We start from the raw sequence: 14,926 nt of genomic DNA on the forward strand, positions 1-14,926 counted from the left end.
TGTTGTTTAGACAAAGGCTTTAACAAATTTAAAGAGAACAAGATAAATAACCTACGTTGCTATTTCACATTTAAATACAAGTCCAGACAACAAGCATTAGCTAAGGAACAGGGACAGAAAGGAACCTCCTGCTGCAGGAAAAGGCAAGATGGATTATGAATGAGGAAGAAACTAGAAGAACTGAGGGAGGGCAAAACGGAGAATGTTTTCCAGCCTAGAGCCTGCCTGTTCCCAAATCTCCAGTCTTACATGTTAGACGTTGCTCTACTTTTAGTGAGCCCCCCTCTCAAAACCCTCTCCCCATGAAGGGTATTACAACGGGTAGGAATTACACTGGCTGTATCCCTGTTTTTCACATGTTGACATGGAGAAGAGGAAATATAAAAGAAGAAGGAAGAGTGACAAAAAATAAGCATGCCAGATATGAATTAGGAAGGCAGGCCTGGATTCCAGATCCATGCCCTCATGTGCTGCTTATCACTTGGTGATGCAACCCTGCAACACACCAACAAGAAATACGTGAGGTGCCAAGCAGACTAATTTCAACACCTTGTCATTTGCTAGCTGTCAGGACTGATTTGTTTTCTCTTCTGCTTAGAAGACAGGAAATATATGAGGAAAAGCTACACGGAGAAGCAACATAACCCTTTTTTTCACCAGCTATAGATTTGCAGTACTTAGTCAAAACACCTTGTCCAAGTTTAGATAGGAAGAGACTGAAAACAAGAACAAGGGTGAGGGCAGTTTTTGCACAACACAGGGACAGTTCCTACACAGAACGAGGAAAGAATACAAGCTGGAAAAAAAAAAATCAATAGCCATGGAACAAAAAATAATAAAGAGAGGTTTGAAAGGAAAACTTAGAAGATGATGCAATATATCCATTTTTAGTATTAGCATATGCTTTTGACAGAAGAGTAGAAGAATTCTGTCATGGTAATATCTGTAGAACTAGCAAACGTGTGTCTCCATGCTTGCTTTGGTGCTAAAGTGAGTGGGGAGGAATTGTGGCATCTCATTTCCCACAAGAATAATCATTTTATGGGAAAAAAAAAAAGCCATCTAGATCATCAGAAACAGCAAAAAAGCAGCTTATAGTCTACAGCAAACCCTCAAAACCAGCAAACGATTCTGAAATAGTCTGCTCTCATACCTGTAGGGTCATTTCTACTTTTAACAAGAGGCACCAGTAAATGTTTCTTTGCGTTTCAAACACTGCTTTAGTTCAAAGTCCTCTTCCAGAGGCTAAGAGCAGCATACAACCTAACACGTCTTCCATACTTTGTCTGCCTGTGACTCCAGCAGACCAACATTTTCTTTGAGAGGACAAGATGTTCTTAGCAATCTGTTTTACTATATCGATGCCTGAACAGACAGTGCAAATAGCCAAGCAACCAAAAAGACAAGTTATGAAATCAGAAGATGAATAGCCAAGAAGGGATCCAAGAAAGGCAAAGCCCACGAACACGTGAAGAATGATTCACCGTTTCTAAATCAAAGAGACTCCAGTATTACATAAGACCACCAAAACATTAAGGCAAAATGGACAAACATGCCACAGGTGTGGAAAGAATGAATCCTACATTCACTTACTGGCATGTATAATGCTTGTTAGAACAAGTAAGTCTGGGAATTACCGCGTTGGACAACACCGGCCGTTGCATAACAGCATGTGCAGTAAACAGCAGGTAGGACCTCTCCATCCAGTACAACCATCCTCCACTGACAGTATGGTGTGAGGCTGTGGTGTCTGTTGGAAATGAACATGGAGCTATACAATCATAGAATTGTTGCAAGTGAACATGGAACTATCCTCAAACAAAGGCTTCATTTAACCCAGAAGATGTTACTGTACTTAAAGTTGACTATTCACAAGAAGCGCAGAAAAGGTGGTGCAACGCAGCTGCAAATTGATGTTAATCAAACAGGTACAGAGGAATCCTCCCTTCAATCTCATAATGGGTTTCTAAAAGGCAATAGTTATGCCACCCGTCAATTCTTATCCTTATTGCTGCATTATTTATTGTTTTACTTATTTTGCATCCAAGTCATGAGCAGGTTAAAGATGTTCGCTATAACATGGCATCTTCAGGTTCTAACTGCTCCCGTATCAAAAATGTTACAGATATTCAAGTTAAATTGCAAATCTGGGCAGAATACGCACACTGCGATCCAGAAACTGAAAAACTGAACTGAAAGAGTCTTCATATTAATAACTGGTAAGGAAGATAATTTACTTTCCTTTTCAGATCTACATACTGCTTTTTTGTTTAGTCTCACACAGCCTTTATCACAAGGATCTTTTAACCTTACATGGGTTTCTTACCACTGCATGCATACTACACCATAATTACCTTCTCAGGGGCTAGAAAACATGCAGAAACCATAGCCATGAGCCATGATAAATAATTCTATGCTAACTACTAAAGCAGAAAGAAAATGCAGTTTCTCCTCTCAGTCCTTACTTATAAATTCCTTTACCAGATCTGCAGCTTCAGCATGAACAGGCATTGTTCTCCCTCAGTCAAGTAAGTAGCAATAACTCAAAGATATGCAAAGCAGAGGAGAAGATTTTGAAATGGAAGTTACACCTTCAAGCAAGCTGTTCCTTTTCTGGCTACACCTATGTTGCAAGCATGCAAAAGTTAAGTTATTAGCTCATAAACCGAGAAATCTTTCTTTAACACAAAACTGTGCTTTCTTGCTCCAGCCTGAGCCAGACTAGACAGGTCAGATGTCCCCACTGATTACATAGAAATTCGCAGCTTTCCTTTACCTGCCTGGTAACAACAACAACTTCGCACAGTTTTCTCTAGTTTAAACTAGCTCTCACCATCTCTCCCTCCTCCCACCTCCAAAAACCCTGACACCTTTCCCCTTTTACATGCTATGTCACTAGACAATTCCTGCCTTCTGGTCAAGAGGCAGCCAGATGAAAACGGAGAGTTGCCCTAAGGTAAAGTGTTACTCCTCAGCAAATGAGAGAGAGAATTTAAGGACAGCAAAAACTGCTGTGCAACAAAGTGTGTAAGAGCTATTTAGGCAGGTAAATTGCAATCCTTTCTCTGTCCTCAGGTCTGTATCTTGGCCCTGTGAGTATGTTGCTGAAAATTTTTACTCATAAGAATACTTCATACTATAGTAAAAATCAGTAGGATTTTGTATTGTCCTTCTGAACACAGGACTTTTGAACAGGTCAGTTATAACTTGGGGTTAGGCAAACTTTAAAATGGTAACAAATAATAATACTTAGACCTTCCATTTTAACTGAGTAAAAGATGAAGTTCTTATGTGTAGCAGGTCCAAATTTTCCTATGTACTCAAACGCAAAACTGATTTTGGCAGTAGTAGCAGAGAGACACATAATATCTGAGTGTAGTATACAGTCTTTCTAGTGAGCACTTTATGTAGAGCACATTCCCTTCCTCGTAAATCCATTCTGCGGACCTCATGCAGGATTACTCATCTTCTTTCAAGATATTACTAACCAGTAATTCTCAGCAATACTTTTTTAACCACATAACACGATTCAAGAGCTGATGAATTGTTTGAGAGAGCTTGTGATGTTGAGATTTCACTGAAGACTGGAGGGATATGGTGAAGACTTGCATTGCTACAGTGTAGAGAGTGCCTTCACTGCCATTAACTCATAGGCAGGGTTCACATTTCTAAACGAAAAAAAGAGCAGAGCCAAATTATACATTGGAAATTGTTTTTATTACCTTTCCTGGCAACACCACCTCTAGAGCAAGGAACGTCTTCAGCAGACACTACAACACTGCTGGCCCATGTCAATCTCTGCTAGAAGAGGAAGGAAAACACAAAAATTAATCTTCTTCCTGCAAACATTTGCAGACAGCTGCTGTTCTCACTACAGTGTCAACACTTACTGAAAATAGAAATGATCACAATGATGCTGGATACACACACCCCATTCATTGTCTGTTTAACCAAGTAATTCAATAGATTATTGCCAGAGCACTGCCACACAAAGAACTCAGGATTAGCTTCCCATCAAGGTAACAAATTCTCAGGGGCCTTACTGGAGATCTGTGATGCATTAAAGTAAATTACTGTGAACGCATATGTAAACCATAAGAAGAGAGTCCACCACACTCTTTGAGTATGATTGTGATGTCACTCTTGTGCCTTGACATAACTCTCAGAAATGTCTTTAGCACTACACAACCCGGGGCCTCTTGATTTACAGAGACCCCGATGTCCTGTTCCAATCCCATGCTCTGCCAAAAACACTCAAGATGACGTTAAGCTGGCTGCATTCATTTCTTCTGATACTAGAGCTTTTCAGGGGAAAAATGCCATCTCCAAAGTCATGCCTTATTACATTTGCTTTAACCAGATCACTTCACCAACTCTTTCCAAAAAATTATTTTGCAGTGAATGACAAAGGAGTCCAGACCCACCAGTGTGAAAGATCCCCTGGGAGCAGATATTTTCTGGCAGCCCTACGCACCCCATAATCACTCAGTCCATCTGACTACCAGGTAACAGCACCAGAAAACACAATGTTGTTTGCATTCATAATGACAGTCAATTTATTGCTCAGACAGTAATTGGATTTCCTACGACTTCACATTGTGAAGTTTATTTTTAAGCTGACAGAAGAGTTTTAATTTGCAGGTGTAAAATTTGAGTCCATAAATGAAAAACAAACACAAAAGTGCTTGTTGCAAAGGTACTTACCCCCAGCACTGGCTACCTAACAGATTTACTGGATGAACCATAACCACCACAGCAATGTGAGCTACCATTCAGCAACATGAGCTACCATTTGTTCCCTGTAAGATGCTATCTTAAAGGCTCATTTGGCATCATTTACATGCTCACATTACTAACCATGCTATTTAGAAAACAAAGCTCAACTGGAATCAACTTTAGCTGGCTCAATGCTGCAAAATTATTGCAAATTTCAAGCAGAATGCCTATCAGATCTTTCATAGCAGCACAGTATGTTGTATTTAAGGATGAACATGAATTTTCTAGCAGATCTGTATAGAAAAACAGCAAGAAACCCAGTTATTCTCTTCAGAACTGTGTCTTTTCTCTAACAACCTACTCTGAAATACCACTGTTTTTTAACTAATGCTCCTTTCATTGGAAAATGATTTGCAACAGGAACTGATGCTTTCTGAACAGACTAAAAGACTACTTTCCTTTGATCTGACAGATTTTTGGAACTGGCTGCACACTTTCAATGAAGTGTTTAATAGAAAAAATATAACCAAAAATCCAAAACAAGTGACAGAATGCATTGCTCTTTTTCTTGAAAAACAATAATAAGACCTGTAGCAGCTGATTATATATCACAAACAAAACAGTAATTCCTAACTGTTCGATACATGCCAATAGGCCGAGTGAAAGCACTCAAGCTAGGGTTAACCAGACCACAGTCTTTTATAAGGAAGTTCTGGGGCTCTGCCGTTGGTTATATATCAACTGTATCTCTTTCTCCACTGCCTGAAGATGTTGGCATGATATTCTGCATAGACAGCTATTTCCCTCTTTTTCTAAAGCATTACCTGCTGCAGTTAAATATCTGATCTATTGCAGGAAAATCTCATTTCCAGCCCTCAGACTCTGTACTTCTGTGATAAAAGATTATCCTAATGCCTTTAAACAGTCTCAACTCGAGGGCCACAGTTCCTGTTTCAGACAAGGATTATTTTCCAAAACCTTAACAAATTTTAATAAAAAAGAAATTGCCAGGTGATCCCCAAGTAAAGAAATCCACTGATACCAAACTCTGCTGATGATATTAATGATGTGGATCTGTAAATCTCAGAATGTTTATTTCATAGAAAAATAGATGGTCTAAGCTTGTAACAGTTCTGCTACAGAGAGGGGTTTCTACATATCAGAAAGATGAGTCAGAGTCCCATGCAGATGGGCACTTTGTTTGGCCTCAAGCAACTGCAGGTCATGCCTTTGCCAAGGAGGCAAATCCAAAGACTAGACTTCCTAATTCTGCATTACTGCTTCCCTTGAAAGTTCAGCTCTTACCTCTGCTAGCTTAACAATTACATGGTCATAAGGGTCAAAGTCCCCAGGACCTTAGAGAGCCACTTTGGAAAAAAACAGTAGTAATTGCTGCCTTATTTAGGCAGTCAATTTGGTCCAAAGCAATCATTGTTAGCTCCAAAAATGCAGCATTCATTAGAAAGGAACAAATAAAAAGGGTAAAGTAGTGTTTGTTAGCATCCTATGTAGCCAGGGGGCAAGTAGAAGGCACTCAGCTGAGAACCAACTGAAAGAAAAGTCTCATTTTTAGCAAGCAAGGCTGAAAGCATGACCTAGTACAGCGAAGTGTACATCAGGTGAAGTAACTGAAGCCCATCCTGCCTGCTTTAAGGTCTTTATAGTGTAAGAGTGGCATGTGTTGTTTAGAAAGGAAAGCCCCACAGTTCTGGCCTGGTCTGTCATGACTTCCACAAATGCTGATTACCTGTGGTCCTGCATTCATTTTAAAGGGGACTGAGAGAACTAACCCCTTCTAAAGGCAGGGAAATCTACTAAAATGGATGTAAACCAGTCTGTAAAGTCTTATTTTAGCTAATGCTCAGTGTTATGATCTTATGGGTCTTTTCCAGCCACCCTTGCTGTGAAGAAATTCTTCCTAATATCAGATCTAAACCTGACACCCTCCTTGTTGCAAACTCCTTTCAGGTATTTGCATAGAGCAAATCCGCAATAATTGGCAGAGGTCTCCCCTAAGCCTCCGTTTGAAGAGTTAAGAACAGTATGGTCCCTCACCTCCAAGTATTTACGAGGGGGAGCCACCAGAGGAGCCTTGCCAAGCCGCAGCTCTTCCAGGGAAACCATCCCGAGCCCGGAATCACCACAGGCAGCTGGCTGATGGCCACACACCTTCTCTAGGCCAGGCAGAGGTGTGGAAGGGCAGACAGTTTGTGTTGGTCATGAGTAAAAGCAACTCACACTTTACTTTTTGGGTGTAGAAGAGGTAAAACAGGTGAAAAATAGTAAAATCAGTAGCAGATTTCTCTGTTGAATGAAGTAGGTTTTGGCTACTGTAAAATCTCTCCCTTGGAAGCCAACAAAGCCGTGCTATTCAAGGTCTGTTCCAATTTTGCTGGTCCTTTATTAAGCAGAAAGAAAAACTAATTTTATAATAAATATGATACAAATTGCATGGTCTTGAAGCTTCTAATAGAACACAACTATTACTAGAACTCTGTTCCTCCGAATTTCACCCCAAGGAAGTCTGCACTGGCTCTTTTTGTACATTGTAGTGTAACCCCACTAGAGATTCATAAAATTCAGCCCAATCTCATTCCAATCTCAATGTGAAAAGTAAACGGTACTTTACCAGTCACCTTCTGCCAGCAGGCAAGAAATGCCCTAACCTGAAACTGTCATGACAATAAAAGTATTGCAAATGACTGCATTATTTATTTTTCCAACCTACAAATTCTTCCGTCATATAGCATATTCTGTTTTGTCCCATCGTTCCAGCCCTACATAGTCTCCATACTTCTCCAGCCACTACTCTTGTAAAACTGGAAAACAGACAACATTTGGGGCTATGCAACTGAGAAACGACAAGAAAAACCACATTGTTCTGTACAGGCCTAGCCTCTGAAGCACAAATTCCTATACTGTCAGTTTGCCAGGTCTGAAGCCCTCTAAGTCTGCTTCACTGACCTAGACTGGGCTTCTTCCAGCTGATGCCTACACATGTTGTTTTCTATACTGCTGCATTAATCTCTGCTGCTGGCCCTGTTCAGATCAGTAGCTCAGTTTGCTTTACATACTCAGAAACTTGCAACTTTCTTCATCAGATTGCATTATTGCTTACAGGCCCACATCCCTCTGGAATATCTGCTCTCCCTCACATGACACATGGATATATGCCATTTTTGTTAATTCAAGGAGACAAATACCCCAAAACTATCAAGATCTGTCACAGATCTGCAGTGTGGTAGCAAGAAAATACACAGCACAATTTTGAAAATCTTGAATGAGTACAATACCTACCCATCTGCACTGAGCTAAGGATTTACAGGACCAGGCTACCAGGAGATTCGATACGAAGAAAATACGTGAAAAGATGTCAACACCTAGAATAGACCCTGGCTGACAGGAAAATACACTTCCAAACAAGAACTAATTATCTAGGTGAGCAACTTCTCTCTTTTCCTTGAGAATCTCTCACTTGCCCTTCTCTTTTGCCTAGATATATCTGTTAAGTCTGCATTATATTAGACTGGCTGATCTCAATAGTATACTGGTAAACAGCAAACCCGAGGACTCCCTGTTACTGTCCCTTCTGGCCCTTCTGAAGCAAATGGGACAGGGACAGAATGGAGATAGTTCAAAGAAATATATTTTAAAAGGCTTTCACTGCCAGGCATCCCTGAGCTGTAAAAGCTGGTGTTTTAACTATGGAGAAAAATATCTCATTCTGTACGAAATGAGAAAAATAAATAAATAAATAAATAAATAAATAAATAATGCTGGTACCAGCCTGAACCTGAGTAAGGAGAATGCGCTGGTACCAGCAGGGAAGGAGAGACTGTCTGCATGCACAGGTAGATCGTGCTCTCTCTTTGCTGGAACCAGCAGATTCTCACCCTTGTGTACTACAGCCGCCCCAGGCTCTGACATCTCTCTGGTCCCTCCATGTCACGCAGGCTGAGTCAGAAGAGGTGAGGTTTGAGCAGCAAAGAATTGTTCACAGCTACAGCTGACAGACACAAAGACCATGTGTGCTGAGCAGGGAAGTAAAGGAAGTAAAATGGCTCAAGTAAATCTGTGACACTTAACTGTTCAACTCCTATGGTCTTAGGGAGAGAATATGGAGAATCAGTAAATTTATCACAAACTGGTGCTAATGATTCATAGATTTTAAAGGCCAGAAAGGATTACTCAGTAAGATTATTCCAAAAAGAAGCTGAAAAAAAGAAGTGAATTAGAAAAATACAGAACAATGGAGAGAAATATGAAGACATGGAGAGTGAAGGGAATTAAGCGGATGGATGCAAGTGAAAGAACTGACAGGAAGGAAGGAGAGAACTGAATTAGTTTTATATAACTTCTCTGAAGGGTTCACTGCTGATAAAACCCCCACAAACTGTACATCTATCATGCAAATAAACCTACTTATGGTAGACTTCCTGGCATACCTTGCCCCTCTTCAGGCCTGTTTTCCAGGCATTATGTCAACATCTCAATGATCTCTCTGGCAGTTTGAATGGTCTGCAAATCAAGAGTGCACACTTAAGCAGGAACAGTCCTGATCTGTGAATCCTAAACAGGGCATAGAAAAGCATTTCGCAGAGTATCAGTAAGGCCTGGAAGGAAGAGGGATAGAGGGAATAATGCAGAAGTGTGCTGAATGAATGGACTTTGTGAAACAGCTCAGCAGTGCATCAGAATTTCTGCACAAATAAAAAACAAAATAATATATTGAGTAAGAGAGTAGTTAAGATTCACACAACGAAGTGTAGGAAATTCCCCCAATGGAGAAAGCCCAACAGCCTGAAGAAGCTACCTGTATTTCTCCTGGGGGTAAATGTGGTGCCTGAGAGTCGGGAAAGGAGGAAGGTTAAAGTTTAGATACCACTCACAGCAGTGCTTTGCAACTGCTTGTTTTGAGCTTGGTTCTGCTACTTGCCTGCAGGAAGGCTGGAAGGAGGAAGCAGCCATAGAGATACACTGAAATTATGTGACAGAGGAAGAAAAATAAATATGCAGCTATTTTTAAAGATGCCCACAGTGCTAATTCTCTGCAGCATTCTACTATCTTATAGGGAAAAAAGAAAAAAGGATAAAACATAAAAAAAAAAAAAAAAAAAAGAATACAAAGAAAAAAAAAAGAAAAGGCTGGTTTGTGGGAGGACAATTTAGATCTGTAAGTCCTGCCTTATGAAGACAAGAAATGTAATGGCTAGATCATGCAGACCTGAGCAAGGGCAAGAGCCAAAGCAATGGCAAACTAGCCCAAGAGGTACATAACAACAGATCACAAAGATCACAAATAAAACCTTTGAAAATCACACCAGCCTGACTCAATCAAAACCAGAATCAGGTGGCCAGACCTACATCATGCCTGAGCAGAGAGCTCCTGAACTGTAGCTTGCAAGGGAACAGGCACTCAACTCTTGACAAGTTTCTTGTTAACACACACCCACTTCAAGAAGGCAAAGGCACGGACTGGGTGGCAAGATTCATATGAAGGGACACACTCGAGTTAGGACAGCACCTTGATGTCAGATTTTCATTTAGATCCCACTCTGAAATAAGGTGAGAGCAGTAGAACATGCTCCATTGGAGAATTTCAGTATTCTGCAATAGGCTTTGTACCCATTTTGCACAAAACAACTTGTAGACAGCAAAAGCTTTTGCCAAGTCTCTTGGCTATAAAGCGTGCTAGCAGAAGAGTCAGGTTATTATTTTAAACGTGAATACTGAGACAACCCAAAACAGACAGTGCTGGGTCATCCTCTTAGATTATTCCAGGCTCGTGGTGCTAGTTCCTAAATAGGAACAATTCAGTAACTTTCCTTGAATATTATTCAAAGCCTTGGAGCTTCAAAAAAGTCTTCATCTTTACTGTTCCTAGTAAACCAAATCTACATTTGTTCTGTATTTGTTCTACTACCAATCTACTACCCACGCAGACCTCCTTCTTCTCCTATGCAGATTTAAAGAAAAAAAAAAGTCACCCCAAAAGCATGGCTTAATGACAAAGTACCTGTCAAATGTAATTTCCCATGGGAGTGTAACAGGCAATAAATGAAGACTACATAGGGTTTTTATAACAGAAAAAGATATATATAAAAAAAAAAAAAAAAAAAAAAAACAGAAAAAAGTCTGTTTCTTCCTGGTACATAAATAAGGTCAAAAAGGCTCAAGTCCAGCCTTGGTATTAGTTCTGAAAGTCACCCTATTGTCACACAAAGAACTGTTCGGTAGATGTGCAGGTATGGAGGTTTCTAACTTACAGTACGACTCTGTACGAGGCCTTTCACCTGAGGAAGTCCAAGTGTTTTCTAGAATCAGAGCCTCCAAGCCTGGAAAAGCAACCTGATGTAATGCTGCCACTAAACACCAGATGCATAGAAATGAGAGCACAGACCTATGCATGCTTTTAAGCTAAACAACCTCTGGTCCAGTTTTCCACTGAGGTTCGTAGGCTCCCAAAGCTCAAACATTAACACATTTACCCCAAATCATTCATAGTTACCAGCAGACCTGGAGAAAGAAGCTATTTGTGGCACTTTCTCCATTTACATATGCAAGTCCTCAGGTCAGAAACTCAATGCTCTTACTTCCTTTGCATTTCAGGCATCCACCTCAGTCTTTCTGAGAAATGTATAGGGCTTTCCCCATTCTAACTATCTCCATTACTTTGCCATGTTGGAAGCAGCACAGCCCCGGCTAGAACCAGTCTCTTCTCCTTTTTGTGGACGAACAGAATTTTGTTTTTAATTCCCAGGGGGTCCAAGTCAGCTGTGCTACGTTGGATTTGAATTACTCTCTACTTTTGTCTGGAATAGCCAGGCATGAGCTACTTTGGAGGAAAGTTCATTATATCCTGAACAGACAGAATGTTCCCAGCACAAATCTCCTCCCAGTTCCCAACTGGCCAGCTGTAACTGAACCTTCTTTATAGGGTACACACCAGGGCAGGTCAAATGGGGTGCAGGAGAGCTGCCCCCCCCCACCACCACCACCACCATTAGCACCACCCAATGAAGTATGAATAGTAACTCGAAGGGTAAGTAGCCGCTTGGCTGCACAGCCCACTGTTCAGATTGCAGCTGGATCCAGCTTGCTTGCTGCTGAGATCAGCCTCTTCCACAAGGTGAGTTTCTCCTTGAGTCCAGGAGCTCCACAGCCAAGTCTCAAATCCCCTCCCAGACCAGAAGGTGAATGTAGCAGGAAGAAAAAAATCACACAAGAATAAAACTCAACAGGAGTAATTCTGCTGCATGAATACTTCCTTTCTGAGCTTGGCTATGAATTTTGAAAGTGCAGTTTGCTAACAGAGGGTGGAGAAGCCAAGGTAAGCAAAGGATTTATAACACCACAAAAGTTTTCCTCATTCTTAGTTACTGCTGACCTACAAAACACAGGTAAATACACTACAGGAAAACTGTTTAGAGTAGTAAATCATTGATGGGGGACATTTGCTGATGGACTTACTATGGATCAAATAACTTTTAAGATTTTAATTCAAAATAATTCTCCAGGAGAGTGTTGAAGGACTGTTTACCTAGTGTAGCATACTTTTTCCACTTGAACAGAAAAAAATAACTGGCTTCTTTGACAAGACAGAGAAAAAAACAAACAAACAAACAAACAACAACAACAACAAAAAACAAACAAACAGGTCCTGGCCTCATTTATTGCAAAACATTTCAAAATTTCATGCAAGTGGAGTAAATTAAACTTCACAGGAACATATATTAAGAGAGGACCCTGTCTTTTTATTGCTCCAATTTCTAGCTTCTTCAGAAGTGTTATGATGTAAATCCAAACCATGAATATCCACTTTTTCCTCTGATCTCTCCCCTGGTATCATTTGTAGGCATCTACATTATCCGGCACTATTCCAGAAAGCTGCTAGCCCAGCGTCTGCACTGAGGACTGCTGTTTCGCCCTTCCTGCCAGCTAATGTTGCAGGAAAGCTCAGCCTGTGGATCCAAAAGAGCTGGGTGCTTCAGACAAGCTGCTCTTGAAAATGCTATTTCTTATACCTGCCAAAAAGGGACTGACCTCAATATGCAGCGTTACAAGAGGCCTTTGATTCGTACAGCATGTTGACTTCTCTTTTTCATCACAACCAAGGTATCAGCTTATACCTCCCCTGGCACTGTTGAAAAGAGCAACCAGTCAGACCTATGCACAATGGCTTTCCAGTGAAGTTTAGTAAGAGCTGGGCACCTGGAAACCACCAGCTTTTTAAATGCCACATTCTTCACTTTATCTATGTTTGGTTTGGCAAATTTGCTCCAAGAAATAGGCCTACTAGCACCTTTTCTCCCAAGCCCGTGGTATTCTTACAAGAATCCCAGAGGTGTACACTTAGTATAGCTTTGGAACTACAAAACATGGTGCTGTTTGCTTTGTTGCTCAAAGGTGTAGGAGTGATGGGCTGCAGCAGATTTCACACAGAGAACAGTGCATCTCTTCTGCTATTCTGGGCCTTGATTTGTCAGAACTTAACCGGCTGACAGATGGGTGAGGGGGAGACTGGGAATTAATGCCTGTTGCTGTTGGTAGATATGAGTGTATTTTCATGGTTCCACTTCTTCAGGGTCTAATACCACTGGTCAGGAACAGGCAAAAAGGAACACCCAGTTTCTGCTTTCCCACTTCAAGCTTTGTCCAGTTTTTCTAATGACTGGGCTGGACACCTGGCCTACTTGAAGAAAACATTTTATCCTGCCTTATTAATGAAGTTAGCTAGGTCTACATGCTACTTTTCCAGGGTTATCTCTTTTCTTTCCAAGGAAAAGCTGCCCTGGATAACTATTGCCTTTATCTCATTTTTGTTTTGCCAGGTTTCTTTTAAGACTGAACTCTGTATGTTCAAGAAAAAACAGGGAAACATTCCACTGAAGTAAATGCTACCTCCAATGCTACCTTACAGAAATGCTGTGTCCCAAGAAATTTTTGATCTCCACAACCCCAGAGCACACACTAGTTTTGACTTCCCTAGTATCTGCACAATCTGCCTTTGCAGCTCCATTGCTTCATGTCTTTGGCAATTGCCATCAACAATGCAGCAAGTCAGCAGCATGATCTGTAGTGATTATTCCTGTCTCATCTCAGCACGTCTTAGCATTTCTGCCAGTCTAATAGAGAAGAGATGCTACCCACTGGATTCAAAGTATGCATTAACAGAAGTCAGAACAAGTAACACATATAGAATAGTGGCTATACTGAAGGCATTTAAATCAGAGGAATATAGTTATGTCCTTGACCACATCCTTCCCCTTTGGATTTAATGGCAGAGAGCTGTTTTACTTACAAAGGCATTCAAACTGCTGTCTGACTGGAATCTTTCCTTGAGCATGCGTTCCTTGTGGAAAATATAGATACTACTTTTTCCATGACGCAAATAATTAGTATATCCAAGACTGTCATATAGTGCTCACACAGACACAGGTGAATTCAGTGTACAATCATCAGCATGTAGGGAACCTTACTGGAAAGTCCCAACAGCCCTTTTCTTATTTAGGGGTCACTGTTAAAAATACATTTTGGAGATCTTTTTGTTTAAATCGAAGAATTTTCAGCAACAAAAGATTTGCACACAAGCAAGTGTTGCAATTTTAAAATTGTTTGCAAACTTATCTTTATTCTGAGATCAATGTATCACTGGGTGTTTTATAGAGGGAAGTTATGTTTTGACTGATTAGATTTTACAGCCTTTTTTTAAGAGGAACCTTGAAGAAGAAAGGTTTATTTATTACTTTTACAAGATTATCTTAAATGTTATATGCAGGTTTAGTACGTTTCTCATTGTGCAGGGTATGAAGAAGTACTCAGCACAGCAAATCAGCAGGATTACAGTACATCACGGATGGGACAGGGTCCATCCCATGGAGATATGAGCCATATGAGCAGTTATAAAGTTATTTACAAAGTTGGTTAGGTAAAAGTTTAGAGGAGACTACTAAGGACACGTTAATTGAATACTTCAACAACTTCAGAAATAAAACTACCAAGTTAAAGATGAATCAATTACAAGACTGACCCTGAAAGCAGACACCTGGGGCTGCAGCTGTCAATTTCTACGATTCACCCTGTGTCTGCAAGAAACGAGGCTTCATTTGACAAAGTCAAAGCATGTTCCTGGCCTCAAACTGATGAGTGGAGTTAAGGATGTTCACAGGCTTAGCCAGGGAATCCAAAATGAAAATTCCCTTTAACTTTC

General features: G+C 40.6%; 1 long non-coding RNA gene across 1 annotated transcript in view; it reads right to left on the reverse strand.

The window, feature by feature from the left end:
• Positions 1 to 11,540, reverse strand: part of LOC311422606 — a 44,656-nt gene extending 33,116 nt beyond the window's left edge. The window contains exons 1-2 of the long non-coding RNA XR_014685438.1: positions 11,233 to 11,540; positions 3,723 to 3,798 (exon numbers count right to left, since the gene is read on the reverse strand). This is a non-coding gene — a long non-coding RNA (uncharacterized lncRNA). The remainder of the gene's footprint in view (positions 1 to 3,722; positions 3,799 to 11,232) is intronic.
• Positions 11,541 to 14,926: the final 3,386 nt, after the last annotated feature.

The sequence above is a fragment of the Aythya ferina genome, assembly GCF_964211825.1.
Source record: "Aythya ferina genome assembly, chromosome: 22".
In the NCBI taxonomy this organism is placed as follows: Eukaryota; Metazoa; Chordata; class Aves; order Anseriformes; family Anatidae; genus Aythya; species Aythya ferina.